The sequence below is a fragment of the Saccostrea cucullata genome, unplaced genomic scaffold, assembly GCF_032062105.1.
Source record: "Saccostrea cucullata isolate Sc308-1 unplaced genomic scaffold, CSIRO_AGI_Scuc_v1 ctg5598, whole genome shotgun sequence".
Classification (NCBI taxonomy): Eukaryota; Metazoa; Mollusca; class Bivalvia; order Ostreida; family Ostreidae; genus Saccostrea; species Saccostrea cuccullata.
The window spans coordinates 24,096-35,549 of NW_026940094.1; the positions used below are offsets into that span (position 1 = coordinate 24,096).

The 11,454-nt window shown below is 31.1% G+C and overlaps 1 long non-coding RNA gene across 1 annotated transcript; it reads left to right on the forward strand.

Moving 5' to 3' along the window:
- Positions 1-10,083: 10,083 nt before the first annotated feature.
- Positions 10,084-11,048, forward strand: LOC134254754 (uncharacterized). Its single transcript, XR_009989375.1, has 3 exons — positions 10,084-10,209; positions 10,492-10,596; positions 10,929-11,048. It is a non-coding gene; the product is annotated as an uncharacterized LOC134254754 (long non-coding RNA).
- Positions 11,049-11,454: the final 406 nt, after the last annotated feature.

The window sequence follows — 11,454 nt, forward strand, 5'->3', positions numbered from 1 at the left end:
AATCTATTTCTGAAGACGCATAATTCAATTATGGGATATAGATATGTATTGAATAGCTGTGAAAATTTCAGAACATAGTCATGATAATTTTACACACTAGACGACATGTCCACGAATTCACCGGACAACCTTCCTACAAATAAAAAAAATGTGAAAATATTTGGTGATTGTTTTTCTTTTGCAAGGAACATCATATAATACAATACCTAAAAAGAAATGAAACAATATTATTTAAATTAATCTTTTCTTACTTAAGGAGAATCTTTATATATACATAATTTGTATTGAGATGAATCGATATCAATATTTACCTGTCACATATATTTGTATTTAAATTGTGTTGGAGTCTAAGGCTTAAAACATGTTAACACTGAAAAGGGGTCAAAAGGTTAAAGCTCTCTTTTTCTTTCTCCCCTCTCTTTCCTCCTCTAATTCTCTCTATCACTTCCTCTATCTCTCCCTCCTCCTATCTCTCCCTCTGCTCACTCTTTCTTCTCTCTCTCCAAGAAGAAGTCTGTATTAAGTCGTTTCATCAGCAACAATGAATGGTTGTATGATTTAGAGGGCTTTGTTCCATTAAGTGTTTAAATAAAAAAAGTTATAATTAATATACATATGTATATTTTTGACGGATATTGATTTGAAATGACAGAAATAATAAATTCCTGAAATATAAAAAAAATCGTAAGTTTTCCATGATAATTAGATTTAAGACTTCATTTTGCTTTTTATATAATTATATGCAAAATTTTGCACTTTATTTAACCTCGTCACATAATTCCCCAAATATAATTAGTAAAGATTATTCAGGTTACAAATTAAAATGTAGATCTACAAGAAATATAGCTGATTTCCGAAAAAAATTTTGTTTGTGTTATTTATCCTTAACATTCAAATCAACTTTCAAATCCTAAGTTTTGGTATGCTATTTAACAAATCAACATGTGCAAAAAATAGTTTTGTACCACAATTGTAATTCCCAATATTACAATGACATCAATTCATTGTTGAATGATGAAAGTATCAGTGAAATTGTTGTTATGAGACAGATGAATAGAAAGAAGATTCGGTATATAGATATAATTCTGGATTTAAAAGACCCGTTATACACATTTATTTACAAAGCTAATATGTTACGCATTGAAGATGTGTTGAAATCTATTGCATTCAAAACACCATACATGTAACACGGAATGGAAGTAAAAAGGTTAAATGAATCATATGGCGAAAACGAACAGTATTCAATCTCAAAGTCCATAAAACAATACAAAATAAGAGCAGAGGAAATACCGACCCCCAAAACATCGGAGGTTGGATCAGGTGCCATGGAGGAGTAGCATAACCTGCCAACCGGTCACATCCTCCGTTTGCTCCTAGTCGTGATCAGGAAATAACGGAAAAAGTCCGTCGTCAATTCAGTGTATAAATAATGGACTAACGATTGGTATGAAAAACGTCCGTTAGCATTTATATTGTATTTGCTGACAAGGTCATTGTATCGATCATAGAACTTACGAAATGATGACTTCAAACGACTTGTTGATATTTTTGTTTCATCAACTTGCTTGTCAATAAGTTACCTCGTATTAAAAATACGTAGAGCATACTCTTGTTTTGTTTTGACGTCAATAAAAGTTGAATACTGAGGACATGCAATGTCGAGAGGGAAAATTAAAACTCGTGCTCATATTAACTAGAAGCTGACCCCTCCCCCCTCTCTCTCTCTTTCTCTCATCCTGTTTATTGATCGTCATTTTCATATATTTTTTTTCTTTTTTCTTGTACCTACCCAAGGTTCCGGTAGCTGATTATTCAATGAAAAGTCCACAATTGTTCGTTTCATCAGCAACAGAGAACTGATTATATAATTCATAGAGTTTTGCTCCATTAAGCAGAAAAAGTAAAAGTCGTCACGTTTTTCACATTTTTCACAATTTGCTTTAGGTTTTATGTTATCATTTACATCTAGTTTTCTAAAATAAAATATCCAAATATGACAGAAAAAGTGAAAGACTCATTGGTATTTGTTTTAAGTTCAAAGAGATAGCTCGAATCTAAATAGAAATGGAAATGAATATTGTTATTTTATAAAACGTTGCCGATATATCTAGATATTGAATTGAAGGCACAAGCAAAAAGACTTCTTGCTAGAACTAATTTATAGTAAAACAATAATATTAATCTTTGAAATTTAAGCACGATATATAAAAGTTTTATGTTTATAATTAATAAATTATCATTTGACTGTCAAATTTGAAAATTCCGACAAAACAAAAAGATAACTTAATGAAATACACATTCTGGGAAAGATCGACTAGGATATCAGATGTACTGGATCTATCTGGGTTGTTCGTTTGACCTGTGAATCAAATGAAGAAAACTACCTCTTTTATTTTTCAAATTATTAAATAGTAGCAAAACTATAAGACAATATTTGATAGTTGATTTGCCATCTGGTTCATTCAATATTTTGCAGATAAAGGGAAACTATCCCTCCCCTCTGTTGTAAATTCAAGAGGAGTGTAGTTATTCTTCTTCTTGCTGAGAACATAAAGTGTCCTTTCTTTAAAAAAAAAGAAAGAAAAGATTGCAACTAGTTTTCAACTGTGAAAAAACAAAAAGTAACAAAAAATGTAAAAAAAAAAAAAAAAAAAAAAAAAAATCCTTATTAGAATTTTGATTTTTTGTAAGATTGAAACCAATCTTTGATCATTAGAAAAATTTCATACGATAAAGGCACTATACCAGATGTTTTAGATATGTAAAAGTTATGGAAGTTTGATAACATACATGTACATGTACCGTATGAGCTTCATTTCCATTTGAAAAACAGAAATAAACAGAAAGCCACAAGGGCCCAATATAGTTAGGTAATCATTTACGCACTGAGTCGTCGACGGATGTGATCGGTTGTATTGTGATGTCTTAGTGACACCGGTTATCAAGGAATGCTTACTCCTCCATGGTACCTGATTCTTTGGATTTTTGAGGTCAGTATTTGTTCTGCCCTTATTTTGTATTGTTTAATTGTCTTTTGAGCTCTAATACTGTTTAGCAAAATTTACTCGAGCATGTTTCAGAGCAAAACGATGCATTATTTATTCATGTGATTAAATATTTATATAAGCATTCTTAAGCTTGTTTTTTTTTCTTCGGCACAAGTACTGAAATAAATGCATCATGTGTTTAGAATTAATTATTTACAGAGAAGAGGTAAATACGTCTGAAAAAAAATATGTTTTTTTTTTAAATCATTGATAAAAAATATAAATTAAAATATTTCTTGTTGTTTCTTACAAATTGTATAAATACTTAATTACATAAAATAAATTAATATTTTATACCAAGGTGTCAAGAGATCACACATTAGCATTATATAATCTGTACTACAAATCGTGAAACATATGTAGCAGTAACTCACAAAACGAGAAGCTTACTTTGAAAACTTCCAACTTTTGATTTGAAAGGAAACAAAACAAAAAGACTTATATCATTCTCTACCAATTTTTTTCCCAACAGGGTTTACATTTTATGTTTACACGGAAAAGATATAAATGTGCTATTTTTGGTCTTCATCTGTTCTAAAATCATTGTGAATGCATCAATCTATTAAAGAAGAAAGTTTCGGTTTTCTACTGCCTGTATATTCCTTGGTTTCCATGATTGAAGGAATCACTGTCTGTGTAGGAGACTCTGCCTGGGCATTAACAATAGTGGAATACATGGGATAATTTGCATAACAGGCGAAGTGCAGTGTATCTACGGGTAAGTAGGAGTTGGATTTTAGTTTTTGGAGAAAGCGGGATAACTCTGTTAATATTTTTCTATTCGTCTGACCAGAAGCGGTGAATCCACAAATTTAATAAATCTTCTTTGCTACATCTGTGTCATCTTCTTTCTTCTTCGGGTGATATTCTATTATTTTCAGGTTTTTTTTGTCTGTTATGTAAGGAAAAAATTATGTTTATGTAAGGAATATGCCCTGACTCGATATGAGAATACTAAATGTATGAATAAGCGTTACAGGCTGCAAAGTGAGCAAATAAACAGTTGCTTACATGTGGTTGCTAATATTTGTCATGTTCTATAGAAGCATATGTATTTTTAGATGTATATATTGTCTTAGGACAAATATTTCTTTAATTATAATGCTAAAGAGAGTATTGATAGTATTAAGTGATTTAGAGAAAAAAAAACATGTTGATATCCATCTGATTACTGAGTAATTTTTACCTAATTTGTGCATCCCAGCATGCCTCAAGCGTAATGGCTGCACCTATCATGTACACGTGAGTTCGGGTCAAGTTAGGTTATTTTACTATGCAATTCAATTTCTGTCGAGCAAGATTAAACTTATTAGTTAGAAAGAATAACTACAGCATTGATGATCTATGTTTATGCCCATTTATTATAATCGTCGTAATTCATCGTAGGGAAAACCATATCTTAGTCATCAATCTTGATTGCATTGTGTCGCAATAAGTCAATATGTCTTATCCGGTTAAAGTATTACCTGAAGAACTGAAGGGAGAAGATGATACACATGTGGCAATGACAGAATTTTAAAACTACGTCAGACATATACTTTTTTGTTATCATGCCAACTTAATGGTAAGCACAACGTACTCAGGCTATAAATAAAGTCTGCTAATACACCAGGCAATATTAACATTTATATCAGTAACATAAGAACACAAAATGTAATACACCAGGCAATATTTACATTTATATCAGTAATATAAGAACACAAAACGGCTTTATTTCCTTAATACACGAGCTTGTTTTAATCATCAGTTGACTACAACTAATAGACAGTAGATATGACATGACTAGAATTCAGTAGATTAGAGGCATTCCTTTGCACGCGGGTAACAGTTTGTAAATATTTACGCTTTTTTAAAAAAAAATCCTTGGGAGGAGGGGGTGGGGGCATTAAATATTTATAAGTTGATTTATAATTAAGTTTATTACATTTTTACCCGTGAAATACTGTAATTTATTCATTGAATAAAAATGATATCCTGTCACAGTGTGAAAGGATATCAAAATGATATCCTTTCACAGTGTGACGAATATCAGAAGTGCGGGAAAACTCTCGATTTCCCTTCCCAGAACGATGATTGCTGTAAAAAAATCTTTATTGACCATATATAAGATAGATAGAAATAAAAAGAACCCATTCTGACAGAGAATAAAACTGTCAAAATTACCAAAAATATGTTTCCAAATTCATGTTTACAGTGTTTTCACCTCACTAAGCTATGACGTATCAACCGCTCAACTATGACGTCACGAGCCTATGCCAGTATTACAAAAAGACAGGCAAAAGAAAAATCAAAGAATTTTTTAAATGTAATAAACAGAAAATTCAATGTTTTGTTGTAGAATATGGAATTTATTTCACTCTTGAGACAGGATTTTTTTATATTTTAAATAGTGAAAATATAAAAAATACGGTCCAAATAGTGAAATAAATTCCATATTAAACAAGAAAACATTGAATATCCTCTATATATTTTTGAAAGATATCCAAAAAAAAAAAATAAATAAATGCGGACATTTTTATTTTTATACCTCCAGCATTACAATTGTGCCTTTTTTTAATCCTTTTATCAAATTTGTCTACAATACTTTATAATTTAAAAGCCTTGAAACATGAATCTACTTCTAGCTACAGAAACCGTAGCGTTATGTTTTATATTTTATTATTGATGAAAACGCAACCTAAAGTAAGTATTGAGTAGTTAACGACGTCTTCTGCCAACTTTGGGGATATGTTTTTCTTCATTTCAGCATTAAACGATCAATTGCCTTTCATTCCCAAACGTAAGATATATTCTTTTTTCAACCTGTTATTTTTATCCGTCTCCAATCCCTTTATAGGCTTCTTTTGTGACCCCTTCCCCCGAAAAAAAATGTTTTTGTCAATAAAAAACGATTTAATAAGGTTTAATGGACGATTATAAAGGGTCAGAGGGTAGATATAACATACAGGTTGTTAAAGAATATTTCTCAAATTAGGAAAGGACAGGTAGTTTACAAAATATTACAGGGAAGTAGAAATTTTTTTTATCCTGCAACTACCCCTTGCACTGACCTAATAAAGCTAACCTAATAAACCAAAGCTTTATCCGGTCACTGCCCTAATAAAGCATCGCGCATGTATTCCGACGTTCTAAAAGCATTGTTACGTCACATTTATTGCAATGTTCACGCCATGGCTTCGTAGTTTCAACTGCAGAGATATGCCTAAATCAGTCGGAAAAAGCTTGTTTTGGACGTTCAAATGTAAAATTTTGTTGCAGGATAAACAAAATACATGATAACTGTCTTGAAATATAAGCGATATTTGGGATTAGGGTCGAAAACGCAAGCCTCGCCCTCTATCACGTTTTCTTACCCTCGCCCAAATATCGCTTATATTTCAAGACAATAACCATGCATTTTTTATATCCCTATCCATGCGCAAAATTTAGCGCCGTAAAATGAACAACATTTGCTTCAAGGGATCTGTAGCATTTTTGTCTAAAAGACTCAAATATATTTCAGTGTGACGTTAAGGTTTCTAAAGGTGGCTTATAAAACTTTAAACTGCTCAAGAAGAGTGGGAAATTTGATTTTCGCTTATGACGTTACTCTGTGAAGGCCTTCAACGTTAATGTCATAGAAAGTCATCATATAATACTTTGTTTTCCCATTCATTGGTTTGGCATTACATGTAGCCATTTCCACACACTGTATATATAAAATACACGAACAAGTAACGAGAAATATTGGTGTTTATACAAAATACAGTACAAGTAACGAGTAATATTGGTGTTTATACAAAATACAGTACAAGTAACGAGTAATACTGGTGTTTGAAAATAAAATCTACGTCATTATTATCTCTACATCATTTATAAATTGTAACAGAATGAAATTCTAATTATCAACACACATGTACGGAGATGACAGACTGATGGATACTACTTCTACCCAGTTATGTGACCTTTCACGGGGATCAGTTTAAATTCAAGGAATGTATTAAAAAAAACATTGTCTTTGTTGTTAACATACTTTATGTCATTAGACTATTAATTATAAAACGACAATTAATAAAATGAAAACAAAACTTTTATTATGTAACAATACTTAATGCGATGTTCTTGTTTTTATTAATTAATGTTACAGTACAACACTGTCTTAAACATAATACATATTAGGACTTTTCAATAGATTCATTACACCTAATAACATAATAACATTATATCTATATATTTGTTACAATGTATATATTATAGAAACCACCCTTATGTCTAACAATCAAGTTTTCATCATCTATAATAAAAGTATATAACTTTTCATATCATGCGTGAACAAGTATGGATATAAAGATATAAAATGTCAGTGAGGTTTGATCATCATAAAAGTCTCTTTTATCTGTTTACCATCAGTCACTGTAGGATACCATGGCCAGTTCCAGGACCCCGGGGACCATTGACCGTTAAGGAAGGCGGAGGTACACCAGTTAAACCACCAGCCCCCTCTGTAGTGAGCAGCACAGTTACGTTCACTATACCTGTCGTTATCTCTGTCCGGGGTGGAGAAGGACATCCCAGACAGATCGTAGTAAGAATGTACAGTGTGTAACATAGAGTCCCCTGTAAAATTATCAAAGAAAAATATAACATGAAAAACACCTATTTCCGATTATAACTTTGTTATTTACTAAACATTTAAAGCTTAAGTACCAGTCCGTGTAAAAATCATGCAAAAGTGATATTTGAGTGATACACTCAGGTTCTCAGAATTCAATGATTTTCCATACATAGATTTCTCTTGACCTATGTTCCATGTATGTAAAATAAAAAATGTTTTGGATCATGGTTACTATGGAAACCTGATCAAAGTAATTTCCTTAGCAACCAGCCAATTTTTCTATTTGAACGCACTGAAAATCACTGATATTTAAAGCTTGAAATTATATATAAAAACTTTAACAATAATTCTCATTTACTGGTATGATAAAGACACTTACTTTACTTGTTTATTACACACAAGACATTGATATTTTATTTGAAGCTAGTACTATGGTAGACATCAGGATATATGTATGTTTTTGCTTTTTTGCTGATTCAGCATTTTCCTTGATTTTGACAATATTCAAGGTCAATTTAAGAAAAATACCAAGCTAATACAGATTTTGCATGACTTTCACATAAAAGTAGAGAACTTTCTCTTTTACAGATTGACTTTGAAAGCGTGGGTTTTTTGAAAAATCCTATTCGTTGCCTAGCAACAAAATTTGATGTTTTGATAACTAAAACGTGAAAAATGGTAAAGGGTTGGGTCAAAATCTTATGAATTTTTATCTTTTGTGGCAGACACAATTTTTCAAGTAATAGAAAATAACTCTCATATAATTTTAAAAAGAAAAAATAATTTATAATCATTAATCTCCATGGCAACAGGAATTTTTCCCTAGCAGCAATGCAAAAAACAGTTATTTTTTCGCCCTTTTAAAATATTATATTTGAAATAAATCGACATTTATTCTCAAAATTGTAATTAGGCAAATTGTCCATTTAATATGGGTTTGAAATAAGTAAATTTTACTTTGTTAACCCATGGCAACATTTCTGAAAACCTAGCAACCAATTTTGTAACCACTTTACCTTTTAACATACAGTCATTTATTTTTGAAGTTGAAATAATATTTTCCAAAAAAAGGCGTTCTGAATGAAAAAAAGAAACAAATAGATACAAGTAGTATATATCAAAATACCTCTGTTGATGAAAAGATTCCATAGAGTAACTAATTCTTGGGTTGCCATGGTAATAAGTTGCACACTGGCCAAAAAAACTTTTTATTTACAAAGTACACTACAGCTGTACTTGGCCCCCAGTTTTTGCTTAATGGGCTAAACTAACTGGTTATTCAAGTACCTTTAGCATTCGTTTTTCTACATAAAGTATATTTTTTATGATTACCATGGATATAATAACGTGATACTAATTTAACCCCTTCACTTCCGTACCGGTCAAATTGACCGGTGGCGCGTTAAAACATGACTTCGCGAAAATAAGATCTCCGTATTTATTTTATGGTAGCATGAAGGTAAATAAACTATATATCATCTTTTTGAAAATTTTCTCTACTTTTAAAATATCTAAAAAGATTTTGTCTTGATTGCCGGTATTTAATCGATTTTACGTTGTGAAGACAAACGTGACTTTTTGAAAATGGCGTAATTTTCCAAAGCAATTGCCGATTTTCCAGACGATTGACATTTTTTTCCTGATCAACTTTTTAAAGAAAGTATGATATATTCTTAAATCATATTTTCTCTGCTTTTAAAATATGTAAAAATTATTGTTATTACTTTAAAGTATGTTTTAAAAACAAGAATTTTCTTGCACTTATGTGTTTTTTCTCGATTTTATTCGTGATGTTTAAACAAAGCTCAGTTTTACGTTTATTTCTGTATTGAAATAGGGAAAACAAAATAAAGCTGGTAAAAGTAGAGAAAATTTCCTTTCCAACAAGCACTTACAGGCCTTCTTACGCTCAGTATTTTCTTAATTACGATAATTTGAATTTGTGACCTTCGCATAGTTTTTATGGAAAAATCGGTCAATATTTACATGTAACGTCAAGGTCGATATTGTTGTGTCTAACTCGAAACAACAAATTCTTTTATAAGACTTTTTTGACCATTTAGATATATTTTTTACTGAAATAAATGTATAATACAAAAAAAAAAAAAAAAAAAAAAAAAATTCAAAAAACAAATATATACTATCGTTCTGCCTTTTGTGTGAAGTGAAATGTTAATTTATTCATCTACATGTAATGATGTATATATTTCATGTAGTGATATACAATGTTGATAAAAATTGTAGATTCCCTAAACGCCGATCTTTACTAAAAAAAAAATAAGATTTTTAATATTATTGTATCTTGTTATACTGTATTCTAAATTTGCAATTTAATTAGATCTATATTGGCACGAAATTTAACAATACAAAAACTCGCATTTATAAATAAATACGACTCATCACTGTATGAGTTGATACGAATTGAAACAACCACGTGTTTCCGCTATGGCAGCAGTAAACAACATGATGGCGATCCGAAATCTGAACGTCAATTTTCATGATTATTTCACGACGAAGATCATCACATCAATGAATCAAATAATATGGACATGCCTTTGGTATTAGCAGGTGAGAATACGTGTATATTGCCTGAATAGTTTAATTTAAAACGCACTTAGTTCACGTTCTAAAGAAAACTAAATGTACACATGTACTAGATCTTCATATTTCAGTGTGCGTATTTCGTATTGTTCAGCCAATTTTGTGTTGCTTTTGAAATTTGATGCTTTTGACAATCACTCGAAAGTTTAAAGTAAAATCAAAGTTGCCATAATAATGGATAGTTGTTTTCAGTATGTGTGTACCAGTCAGCCAGTGTGTACATGTACCACTTTCACATTGAATTTTTAGGGTGCTGGCACCATATGCAACAATACTTTCATCTGTGAATACCCACTTGCTAAGCCCACCATGAACTACGAAGGCCAATTAATATGTAAGGACACCAATGAACAGGTAATTAAATTTTTGTTTTGATATTGAAAATTTCTTATTTCTAAAATTTCAAAAAATAAAGTCAAATTTCATTTGTATATTTTACATATTTTACTTGATATTGTATTTATACCAGTTTATAAACATTTGCTTTATATTTTGAAAATAAGTGTTTGAAACACATAATACTTATGATGCTTGATCATTCATACAAACACATTATTTAAACACATAATATCTTTTTTAATGAATGCCGAGATATATGGAACAAGCTGTTTATAGACTGCTGTTGTATTTCCAATCTGCATAAAGTATGTGCATGGTTAGACTTTCCATTTTCTCAATTTTTTCAGACACTTTCCAATTATCGTTCATCATATACATGGGTGGTCAAACTCACTGGATGGTTTATCAACACTCCCATGCTCACGAACAGCCTTGCCCCAGGAATTTTGCCCTGAAGTAACATTGCAGTCTATTTACAACCCTGGCAGCCATGCAGGTATGCAATCTATGAAAGCCATGAAGGGACATAGAATTTTAAAAAAATTATAAAAGTAAATGGAGTTTTCGATTTATGCAATCCATTCTCTTGGAATGACAATCTGTTATTATACATATATCACATGGCTTCGAGGGTTACATACATAGATTGAGGGCGCAAACGCTAGTTTTATAGAAAAGAGATTGCATTAAATCATTCTTTTCAAGTAAGCTGTTGCTATGTTTTAGCCACCATGTCGCTATCCACCGCAACATGTTTTCCGAGTTTCACGGAAGCAACCGACATATCTTCGTCAAAATTGGTAAGTTTCCGGTGACGTCATTTGTATCATTTCCGAAGGGCAAGGTGAAGGCCGGTCTTGTGGCATGGGGGTA